Raw genomic sequence first — 12,998 nt, 5'->3', positions numbered from 1 at the left:
CACTGTTTTGGACGTTTGTTTTGTTTTGTTCGGTACTTCGGAACATCTATTTTAATGGGACCACTTTTGGTCCCATTGCTAAGAAGTACTATTCAAAAGGTAAGAAGGAAAAATAAAACATTTCAATAAAACCGTGAATAATTATCGGTGAGAATCTTTGTGCTGATTCAAACAGTCGGGAATTAAGTTCTGTTTATTATTTTCAAGGTCGTAATACCGCATTTCGGAAGAAAGACAACTAAGTGAGAAAATGCCGCCTCTTGAATATAGCGGTGGAAATAGATGAGGTAGTGAGGATTGAGTATCATATCACACAGGAGCCTAAAGACCTATGCTCAATGATAAAGAGGCTATTGCCAGAGAGATTGAAAAGTATCAGGAAGCTCATAGAGATAACAGAAATGTGCAAGCCTCATAGGGCACAAAATGGAATTACTGAAGTTAACGCAAAACAAGAGAAATTTTCATGCAGAAAAAAAGAGAAAAGAAATCAAGTAAAGAGAAGAAGAGAGACCTAGAGCACCTGCCCAGGAGATAAAATCTACGTCGAATAGGGATACCTGAAACAGAGGACAAAGCAAATGAAGCTGAAACTATAAGGAACTAACTGAAGAAAAATGTCCAGAGTTGAAGAAGGAGCTAGATCTGCAAATTGAAAAAGTTCACAGGGTACCATTAAAATTTAATGAAAAGAAAGCAACACCCAGACATATCCTGGTAATATTTTTTAATTGGAAGGATAAATAAAATATTCTACAAGCATCCCAGACAGAGAAGGCAAGTTACTTATAAAGGCGCAAAGTTAGGCTGACCTCAGATTTTTCTCTTGCAACTGTAAATGCCAGAAAACAGTAGAACAATATCTACAGTTTTAAGGGAAAATAATTTTAAACCAATTATATACCCTGCCAAATTATTTCTGTACCAAGGCAACTAGAAGACATTCACAGATACGCAGGGGTTGAGAAAGTATGTACCATCCTTGAAAAATTTGCTGAATTATGTACTGCAGCCAACAAAGAACATGAATTAAAATAACATAAAAGGAGGCAATTGTATGAAAAAATTAGTGGTAAGCATTAGTTAAACAGCATTAAGGTTACATTGTTAGGTAGAGTTATAAAACTAAATGCTAAAATTTGTAAGTTGGGTCTAAAATTTCAGTTTGTAAACTGTGAAAAGGCATGCTAAACGTTCAATATATAGAGCAAATAAATACTGTTTTATTTTTAGCATGCAATGTAGATAAAGATATTCATGTTCTTAAGCTAAACATAAGTAAAATAAAAGGACTTTGTCACTGTGCACAGAACCTGTAGAATAAAGGCATACCAAATGTTAATCTGGCAAAATGGGAAAACCAGTCAGTACAGTTTTGTTTTCCCTAGTTTTAATTATAGAAGGGGGAAAAGTAGCAAATTTGTGTGTAATGCTAATACTGGTAGTGTACAAATAAAATTTTTTTAATTACTCATTGGAGAGATCGTGAATTAAAACCTTGTTTTATGTGCATCTTGCCCTCAGAAAATCAATACGTACTGCTTCATGTAGTAGTAGATCATTGTAAGTGAATTTGACAATGAGATGTGTTACAAATAAAAATAGAGCACATATTCCAATTGTTTGGATTATAGAGGAAGTGGTGAAAAACAACAAGGAAGCATTAAAATTGGCATAAGATAGATTGACACAGGTACTGATGAGTCATCACACTCGTAAACAGGTTAAATAGTCCTATTTGAAGAGATTAAAATTGGGTCAAAAATCAATCTATAACCCTGGATGCTCACATTTGTATAAAGCAAAGGATAAAAGAGTTTAAAGATAATGGAAACGTTAAGTCATAGAAATGGAAGTAGGGAGCAATATTTTTATTAGAACTCAAGCTATAACATATTTATAAAACGTACAGTACAGGTGGTAACATTTAAGAGGCTTTATGTGGCAAATAACATGGCATTCATATGTAAAATAAATGTTCAATACCTTCATGTGAGTGATAGTTTTACTGATGTATATATGTTTTTAAAAATTGTACATTTTAAATTAGTACATTTTAGGTACTTAAAATTAATAAAGTAATCCTTTAATTAAAGAAAATACACATGGCAAAAATTGTTGGACTATGACTTCAGTACTTACAATCTTTAATAAGTCAAGTAAATGAAAAGTTGAGATAGTTAAGGAGTAGTTAAGTAATTCAGAGGTGTGTGTATTTGCGTTCTTTTCAGATTTTCCTGAAACATTTCTAAGTGACATATTAAGGTGCAGGGAAAACTTTAATATATTTCTAGAAAGCACAATGATCACATTGCAAAAAAGCCTAGGAACTAAATCCAAATGCTGAAAAATCACATATTTGGAATTTTTTTAATGTTATTAATTACCTTTGGGTCAAAGAGGAGATTATAATAAATGTGATAATTTAGGATCTGCAACAATAAGGACATTATGAGTTATATGTTATGTGATGGATGTACAAAAGTCAAGGAACTAGGAATGAAAACACTAGATGAAGAATGGAATATGCACATAAGAAAGACATAGTTACTGGACTTTCTAAATTTTGCTACCTTCCAATTCTAAGTAGTGGATTTACTTCAATATAAGCTATTCTAAGTGCCATGGTTAACTTCTTAGTGACAGATTTTTCCCAACTGAATTTTACCATAATGGATTCTAAGGAGCTAACAGTTGACTCTCAAAGAGAGAGAAGCCAAATTCTCTTCTCTCACCACCACCTACTGCCCTCCTCCCCATCACTGTTTTTGTTCTTCCTTTCTCAGACTTCCGTGTAATACTTCTTGTTGCACAATCTTTTTATTGAAAAGTATGGTCCTCAGAAAAGCAGCATAAGCATTGCCTGGGAGCTTGTTAGAAATGTGGTATGTCAGGATAATAGCAACACAAGATTATATTATAAAATGTATTATTAAGCATCTATAAGCCTTCTCAGTTCACACAGTGCATTGTATATTATGAATGTTTAATAAATGTTAAGTAGTATTAGAATCTAGAAACAGTTTTGCTTAAGCAGTGTTATTGTATGAGAGATTTTGTGCTTGAATTGTAAGCTATTGCGGCATCCCTATTTGAATCAAAGATTTGGTTGCATTTTCCAAATATTTCAGGTGAGAACTGGTACTTCTATTTTTCCTTGTAAGGATGGGACACAAAGAAAACTTCAGATTGAACAATCCAAATTTTAAAATGTTGAGGGAGTACAATTTAAAATGGTAAATGAAGAATGAGCCTTTCTCTAGTGAATAAAATAAACATGGAGTCAATTTAAATTAGATATTTCAAGGTTTCTGGTTAAAATCAAAGATCCATTTACAGCAGCTATATATAGTTGATAATGGGTGGATAAACAGGAGCATTGGCAATACTTGGAACAGTAGCTCTAGTAAGTTATAGACAGGACTTTTTCTATTCTTGAATGATCTACTCCCCTGAAGGTGATGACACCCTTGTATTAGCAAGGGTGGGCAAGACCAGCGATGCTCAAATTTAAATAGGCAAACCATTTGCCTGGGAAGATCATATTAAGTCACAGGTATTGATTCACCAAGTTTAGGGTAAAGTTGATATTCTGTATTTATTGCAAGTCCCTGTGGGCTGTTGATGCTGCCACTTTGGGTACCTACCATACTTTCAAGTAGAACGATAATAAAACCTATATTGTATCTACTGTCCATGAAAGTGAGGCTCAAAAAAAAGTAATTGGCTTAAGACCACACAGTAAGTATCAGAACCAAATATGATTTCAAGACTAATTCATGTCATCTGTACAAACCTGCCCTCATCCATACTACAGCACCTACTTAGAAGATTGTTGTGAGGATAAACTTTATATAATAAGGAAGAAAGCTCATTACTTCAGGTAAGTTACATATTGCAGAAAACAATGGCTCATGCAGGGGAAAATGAGTTTTGTTTGTAACATGTTGAGCATGATTTGTGACAGGGACATTTGTGGATAAGTCAGACAGGTATTTAGAGATTCAGGTCCAGAGCCAGCAGAGATGTCATGGTTGGAAATTTTGGTTTTAGTTTTCTGACTTGTAGGTGGTATTTGAGGCCATGAGAAATCACCCTGGAAAGAATGATAGGAAATAGAAGAGAAAAGGAAAGGAGGTTAAACCTTAAGGGCCACACCTATATTTGATGGGTAGGTAATACAGAGGAATGGAATATTTCAATTTATAGTTCCAACTGAATTAAACATCAAAAATAAGGCACTTCCGAGAAGTGTCTGGAAAGAGAGAGAAATCTAATGAAACATGAATGGTTGAAGAAAGTGTGTGCATGTCATCTGCCCAAGGATTGGAATGTGTGTGATTCACCCACCGTATGACTTGGGGACAGATAATTAAGCCGCTGTGAACCTCAGCTCTTTCACAAAGTGGGATGGGCAAGTGGCCTCCCACCCAGGAGTTTGTGAGAATCCCTTTTCTTTGTGTTCCTCTGTTTCTCTATCCCTCTCTCTCCCCCTTTCTTCCGTCCGTTGAGCATCTATTACATGCCAGATACCTGGAAGAGCCCTGGGAATGCAGCTTAAACGGGGCTGGGTAAGGATGAGCCCCAGTGCTGGGGCCCAGGTGACTCAGCCTTGGCTGGCCAGTCAGAGAGCACTTAGTTCCAGGTGTGAATGGGCCAGTGGTCCTCCAGGGAGCCCGGGGCACCACAGGATGTTGACAGCAGGCATCCCTGTGTCAGAGGGATGCCTTTCCTTCTGTATTTCTCTTTGACTCTCTCTCTACCTCTCTGTATCTCTTGATCTGTCTTGCTATCTCCCTGTTCTCTTGGTTTTTATTTCTTTCTGTGTCCTTACCTGTCATCTTCTCTCCTGGATTAACTCTCTCTCTTTTTAAAAATAAGTCTGGCTTCCTCATTCTTTCTCTGTTGACTCTATCTTCTGTATGTTCTCTCTTCCTGCTTGATATCTTCCTGTCTGTATTTCTGCTTCTTTGACTCTATTTAGGCCTAGCTTCTCAGTCTATTTCTCTCTCTCTATCCCCTTCTCCCTCTCCCTCTGTCTGTTTCTGTCACAGTCTCTCTCTCTGGCTCCCTCTCCTTTCCAATCTCCTGTCCAGACACCCAGAAACAGGACTTGTCCGAGGGATGGGAACCAGCCAGAGACCCAGCTGCCTTCTCCCCTGTGACTGGACCTACCAGTAACCAGTTGCAGGAGCTTTACAGCAGGGCTCACTCACCCTTCAATGAGGTCATTGATGTGAACTTGAGTTGTATGCCTGTCTTCTGGAGTATTTCTCTCAGTAGCTCTGTCTAATCAGGTTTGGGTGTTAATTAAATAACTGATATTTGCATGTTTGGTGGCAACTTGATGTCATATTAAATTTTAATTTGGTCTAAAAAAAAAAAGCACTACAGTCAAACCTATACTTTGAGTTGAATAATGAGCAGGAGGGTCTTTTATCTTTGTACTAAATTTTTTAACTTATAATTTGCAAACTATAAAAAAATCTGTAATAGCACACATTATTCCATTATAGATTCTAATTTTTTAGTTCACTGCTACATATCTACATCTAGTTGATTTTTGTTACTGGTGGTAGTTATGTTCTTTAAAGTTTCTCAAACACTGAATTAGTGAATACTATATCATTGTCCCTAGGAGAAATATAGCATTAGGTTTCTGCAAACCTCTGGTCACATTATTGTCACCAACAGATGAATACATAACCTTAGGGTGTCACCTTATTTTAAGATACCTTATTTAATATCTGTTGTTCATTCACTAACATTGAACTCATGGCCAACAGAACTATAACTCATAGCCTGAATGAATCTTATCTAACACATATTTTCTCTGTAAGGTACTTAGGAACAGTACACAGCACTATACTTAGGGACCATTTTAAAGAGCAAAATCACCCATAAAAAGCACAAAATTGCAAAAAACACACTAAATATATCCTGAAAAGGACACTAGTTTACAGTATGAGAACTGAGACAAGATAGGGTGTCACCGTGTTCCACTTCATCAGGGATTATACATGTCAGATGACAAATTTTTTTTGCTGCTCTGCACATGCACATACCCATGAACGGGCCATTAGTTTTGATTTGGGGGTTACTAATCTTAGTAAACAAATTCACAAATACAGATTCTGTGAAAAATAAGTATGGACTAATTCATTCAATGTGTTTTGTTCAGAATTTTTCCAACTTGAGTTTGGGAAGCCATGTTTCCACTAATGAAGCTTAAGAATTCTGGCTTTTTTTTGAGAGCGTACAGCACTCCCATAGAATTAAGGATTGCTACAAAGGTTCTGAAGGACTTATACATGGTTACCATGAACTGCTCAGAAGACTCTGCTGTGTCCTTTCTGTTGGCACTGAGCCAGAAAGTCTAGATTGCCAGTAACCATTATTTTGTTGTCCTCTCTGGGACAAAAGGAGAAGAATATTCCTAACGTGAAACAGGACAAATTGAAATCTAGAATACCTGTCCCAAATGTTAATTTCAGAGAACTCTCAACAAGACTAAAGGATGGTACAAATCTATATGCCAAAAAAGATACAGGAAAATTGAGGGTTTCCATTTTCTGTTTGGTTGACAAGACTGCATATTTGAGAGATATCATGTAACCATTTATGAAACAAGATTAATATTCAACAGTCACAAGTTACCTCAGCAGGGTTACACACACAGCAGAAGGAAATCAGGCCTCAGTTTTGATTAACTGGAAATTTTGAGCCTCTCATCCTAAAGGCTATCATAATGATAAAAAAAGAAATATGTTTCTTAGTCTATGTGGGCTGCCATAACAAAATACCATTGATTGGGTAGCTTAAACAGCATACATTTATTTCTCACTGTTCTGGAGGCTGAGAAGTCCAAGGTCAAGATGCCAACAGATTCTGTTTCCGATGAGGGCTCTCTCCCTCGCTTGTAGACAGCTGCCTTATCATTGTTTCCTCATATGTTTGGGGGTTGGAGGGCAGGGAGGGCAAGGTGTGGGAATGGGAGAGAGAGTGCTCTCTGGCATCTTCTTAGGAGGATGCTAATTCTATTGAATTAGGGTTCCACCCTTATGACCTCATTTAACCTTAATTACATCCTTATGCAGCCATACTGGTGTTAGAGCTTCAATATATGAATTTTGGGGGAGACATAATTCAACCTACAGCAATATGGGAAGGCAATAATATATTTTGAGACATGAAGCCTAAAACAACTGCTAGTTTACCAACACTGAGCTCTTAGGCAGCACCTTTTTACTCGGCTATTATATGCTAAATATTTTATAATAATAAAATGTTGAATGAAAATCAACTTGGAAGTGTGAGTTTAAGAGCTTTTTGGCTTCTGAAAAAAAATTATTTTAACTGGACTTCTACATTGTTTTCTTTTAAAGAAGAGCTGAAATATTCAATTTATTTCCATAATATACCTTCTACGATTGCTAAAATGGACACAGTGCTTTATGATTAAAAAATCCTTATATATTATTACTATTTTAAAACCTCAATTCATTAAGATAAGAAAAAAATACTACCATCATCAACTCTATGTTAGAGATAAAGAAAATAAAGTCCAAGAGGTTCAAAATGGAGCAACTAATATAACAGTGATGAAATGATCAATAAATTCATTCAATGTGATTAACCTTTTACATTTTTTGAAGGCAGCTTAATAATTCATACCAAAACCAACAATTTAATTTCTATAAATTTATCCTGGAAAACAATAAAAGAATATACAAAATTTGGAAAAATTGGAAACAATGTTTATGTCCAGTTATAAGGACTTAGTTAAATACATTAATGTATAACCATTAAAAAGAGTAAGATCTATATTGATTGATAATGGAAAGGGCCTCATGACATGTAGGAAGGAAAAAAGCCAGTTAACAGCAAATATAATAATACTTTTTTTACAAGTTTTTTTGTGCTCATATATCTTTGTCTCTCCATCTATCTAGAAAATGTAGAAAAATATTTGGATATTGTAATGTTAACAGTACTTACATCTGAGTGGTAGCTTTTTGAATAATTATTTTCTTCTTTATCTTTCATTAGCATGTTCTTGTTAACAGAAAAATAAAGCTATTTTACTCTTTTTAATTAAAACATTTCTGCAGAAATTTTGAACAAAGTATAGATGATGATAAGTGTTATCCATTATCCCACCATGCAGAGATGTCCTGAGAACAGGATATTTCTTTCTGGAAATTAAATTACTTTTCATATTTAGAATAATACTACATATAAATTTCTGCTTTTTGTTCACTTGCAATTATAGTAATTTCTCTAAGTCATTTACTCTTCAAAAGCATTTTTAACTGCTGCATATTTTCCCATCACATAAAACAGCTGGCAAAATCACCACTTTTCAGCCTATAACTTGCTTAATTTCTCAGTAATATTGGACACTATTGACTATCCCTTCTGTCCACATTTCTACTCAAATGTGAGTGAAGCCTTCCTTGTCCCTGCATATAAAAAGAAAACAATGTGCTCTCCCCACCCAGCTTTCCTATTTCCCTCTTTAACCTGCTTAATGTCTCTCCATAACAGTTATCACCATCTGATATATATATTCCTCTTGAGTGTTGTCTCTCTCCTCCCTTAGCTTCCATGACACATCCTCTCCTGCTTTTTCTCCTTTGATTTTGGCTGTTCTTCTATCACTCACTGAAATTTGCTGGATCCCTAAGGGCTCTGTCCCAGAAACATTTGTCACTCTATACACTTTCTGCCAATTTCAATTCCCATGGTTTAATTACTACATCTATGTGCCGATTGGACCTTTCTTCCAAGTGCCAGGGTCATACGTACATATACAGCCCCCTGGGTGACTTCACTTGGATTGCCTCTCAGGTACTTTGGACTTAACATGATTAAACTCATCTAAATTTGTTCTCCAGATTTTTTGTTTGTTTTGGGTTTTGTTCTTTTTTTGAAAAAATTTACACATTTACAGAATTTTTTTTTAAAAAATCAGTAAACGGCATCACTCCACATCCTAGAAGACCCCACCTGTTTTTGTTCCTGCATTTATGTCTGATCTCATTTACTCCCAACCCCAGACTTCAGCAATTTTGGTCTTTTTTTCTGTTTCTTCTTGCCACAGGCGTTTTTCCCTAAGTGCTTTTTCAACTTGGGAAAAATACTCACCAAATTTTGTAAAACTGGCCTTTTATCATCATTCAGGTAAAAATTCATATGTTTCACTTTATCAAAGTTGCCTCAACTACACAACAGCCTACATGGCACCCCTGCCATCAAGTATATAGCACCTCTCTCAAGGCACTGCCAATCACTTTACCTGCTATATCACTGTCATAGCCCTAATTACTCTCTAATAGCATCTTCTTTTAACCTTTTATCTTTTTAAAGTTTTATCTATTGAAGTATAATTGACATACAATAAATTACAACCAATCAACCAATAAATGGCACCACTGTTGAGAGGACAGTTGCTTACATCAAAAACCTGGGGATCATTCTCGACTACTTTTTTTCCCGTACCCTTTACTTGCAACAAATCATTAAGTCCTACCTTTTAAATATATCTCATATCAATCCACTTACCTCCAGTTCCACTGGCACCACTTTAGGTCCAAGCCTGAATCATTATTCACCTGTATTACAAAAACATGCCTCTCTCAAACTTATTCTTTATAACACAATAAGAGTTATCTTTAAAAATTCAAGCCAAATTTAAGATTCAACTCTTAACTACTTTTCCAGTAAGTGTATACTTCTTAATATGCTTCTCAAGGCCATCTCCAGTTTCATCCCATGCCACACTCTGTTATAATCTGTTTAAGCCATCTGGACTTTGGTATCTTGAAGTCCCATACTTTTTTTTACGAGGAATGGGATACCTTTGGAAACAGTGATTTCTCACCACTGCAAATATTGATCTGTCATCACTCCCCGACCACACTATCTAAAGTAATTCACAATTATTATCCATTCATTCTCTATTGGAAGTACCCTATTTTTCTCCTTTGTAATACTTTTACTTGTCTTCTCTGTTTCCTGCACTTGAATATACTTCCATGAAGCAAGTACTAACTAGATCTGTCTTCTTCACATTTGTGCCCTCAATACCAAACATGGTGCTTAGCATATAGAATTCCTTCAGTAAACATTTAAATAAATCAAGCATGGACAGGATAATAATTTAGCAATAGTAAAGGCAGATAAAAGAGCATTTAAGGTTCATTTCATCTTTGAACTATACAGTCATGGAAATATTTTCTTACATTTTATCTTCAATATTTCTCAGTGGTAATTATAAGATGAAAGATCAGATCTTGTCCCTGTGATGAAGTTTTACCCAATGGCAAATAACAGAATAACAGTAAATGAAAATAAACACCTTACAGAACTTTCTCTTTTGCCCTTTTAACTTTCTAGTATGTCTCTTAATTTATATTGTTTCACTTTCTTCAAATAGTTTCAGTTGCAATGTTTTAAAATCTCTCAGTTTTGTTTTCTCACCCATTTCCAAATCCTTTTTGCTAAGTTATTTTTCTGCTTTTTTCATGAATCTTTTTTGGCCTGTTATAAAAAATTATGTGACATTGAGCAAGAATCGTAACATGGTGGAACCTGGTGTGGTGGATACGGCAAACTTGTACTTAGCATCCATTCCATCTTCTCCCTAGATGTGAAAGAAGTTTTCAAAGACTTGAAAGTTAAATACTATACTTCTCATATAGGCTTATGGATGCAAATTTCCATCTATTAGAGACACTTGCCCAAGGCTAAATTAGGTGTGCTCTTTTTTCTGTTATTTCAGCTGTCATTACTAATTAGGACATTTATGGAAAAGTTGGGTGGAACTGCAACAGTGTTGCAGTGTCCAGTGCTTTAGCCTCATCTCTGGGTATCTTTAGGGTCTCTGATCAAAGCCACAGCTGTATGTTCTTAAATTGAACATATCTTGTGGCAGCCTCTGTATTAGCCTCTTTACACCTCAGTTTCCTATTTTAAACTGAGGGGGTAGAAAGATGAAAAGTCATCTGTTTTGAATTATTTTTGACTATAAACCTATTTTTTCAAATGAAATCTTATACAGAGGTCCAATATATAAAACAGATTAAAATGGAGCCAATGAAACTAAAAAGAATGAATAGTGTGGACTCCTACCTACTCTTCAGTAAACTTCAGGCACCTTATGGAACCTATAGAAGTTTAGTTTGAATATCACTGGGTAAATCTAAGGCAGAAGTTTTTAATCATCTGTACTTTGGAATCAAATGAACAGCTTTGCTTTGATTAGTTTTATTTCTAATACTGATGTCCTGGTCTCTCTCCCAAAAAGTCAGCTATTGAGAACAGGCAGGTATATTCTTTTAAGAAACTCTCCAGTGACTAATGGGATTGGAAATAATGTCTCTGGATAGAGTTTTCCTGATTCTGAGTGCTTGTCTTTTCACTGATTTTCATTAAGGCAAGTCTCTCATCTCAATCTGGGTACTTATTTGTTTCCTCCACCTACAACGTCTCCAAAAGTCCTTGGATTTCCCCAAATTCTTATATTCCATTATACCTCTATTCTTTATTACCTAACTTATCCCAAACCAGCATCATCTTCCAAAACAAAACACTGTGTCTTAGGCTTTATTACGAGCTTGTTGTTCTTCATACAAATACATAGAATAATTATTTAATTATTAGAAGATGAGCCTTCGAGTCATTGTTGAATTATTTTATATCTCTTCCCCATATTAACTCTAAAGCTTATTAACTCTTTGGACAAGTTAGGGAAAAGTGATAGTATTACTACATAGAATTATCATAATAATTTGGTAGGGTGAGGCCTACAAATTGATTGCATGGTGACGAGCACATGGAAAGTGCTCAGGTGGTTAACAATGGTTCCCATACTAAATGCTCCAATCAAAAGATGAAGGGTGAGACAAAGGGCGTCTGATTGGAATAACAAAAACAAGACCCGGGCTTCCTTGGTGGCACAGTGGTTGAGAGTCCGCCTGCTGATGCAGGGGACACAGGTTCATGCCCCGGTCCACAAAGATCCCACATGTCACGGAGCAGCTGGGCCCGTGAGCCATGGCCACTGAGCCTGCGCGTCCGGAGCCTGTGCTCCACAATGGGAGAGGCCACAACAGTGAGAGGCCTGCATACCGCAAAAACAAAAAACAAAAAACAAGACCCTTCTCCATGCTGCATAAGAGAGACTCACTTCAGAGCTAAAGACACACACACACCAAAAGTGTAGAGATAGAAAAGATATTTTATCCAAACAGAAATAAAAAGAAAGCAGGGGTAACAATACTGATATCAGACAAAATAGACTTTAAAACAAAGGCTGTAACAAAAGACAAAGAAGGGCATTATATTACTATAAAGGAATCAATACCAGAAGAGGATATTACACTCATTAATATGTATGTACCCAATACAGGAGCACCTAAATATATAAAGCAAATACTAATAGACATAAAGGGAAAAATTGAAAATAATACAAAAATAAAAGGGGACTTTTTTTTTTTTTGCAGTATGTGGGCCCCTCACCGTTGCAGCACCTCCTACCGCGGAGCACAGGCTCCAGACGTGCAGGCCCAGTGGCCATGGCTCACGGGCCCAGCCGCTCTGCGGCATGTGGGATCCTCCCAGACCAGGGCACAAACCCGCATCCCCTGCATCAGCAGGCGGACCCCCAACCACTATGCCACCAGGGAAGCCCAAAAGGGGACTTTAACACCCCATTTACATTAATAGACAGATCATCCAGACAGGAAATCAATAAGGCACAAGTGGCCTTAAATAACACAAGAGAACAGATTGACTTAATAGATAGCTACAGGACATTCAATCCAAAAACAGCAGAATACATTCTTTTCAAGGGCACATGGAACACTCTCGAGGATAGATCACATCATGGGCCACAAAACATGTCTCAGTAAATTTAAGAGGATTAAAATTATATCAAGCATTTTCCCAGCCAGAACTGTATGAAACTAGAAATGAATTACCGAATGAAAAATGGG

The sequence above is a fragment of the Aethalodelphis obliquidens genome, unplaced genomic scaffold, assembly GCF_003676395.1.
Source record: "Aethalodelphis obliquidens isolate GAN/ISIS:26980383/991018 unplaced genomic scaffold, ASM367639v1 scaffold39, whole genome shotgun sequence".
Taxonomy (NCBI): domain Eukaryota; kingdom Metazoa; phylum Chordata; class Mammalia; order Artiodactyla; family Delphinidae; genus Aethalodelphis; species Aethalodelphis obliquidens.
The sequence above is the reverse complement of the archived record's forward strand: the minus strand, read 5'-3'. Positions refer to the sequence as shown.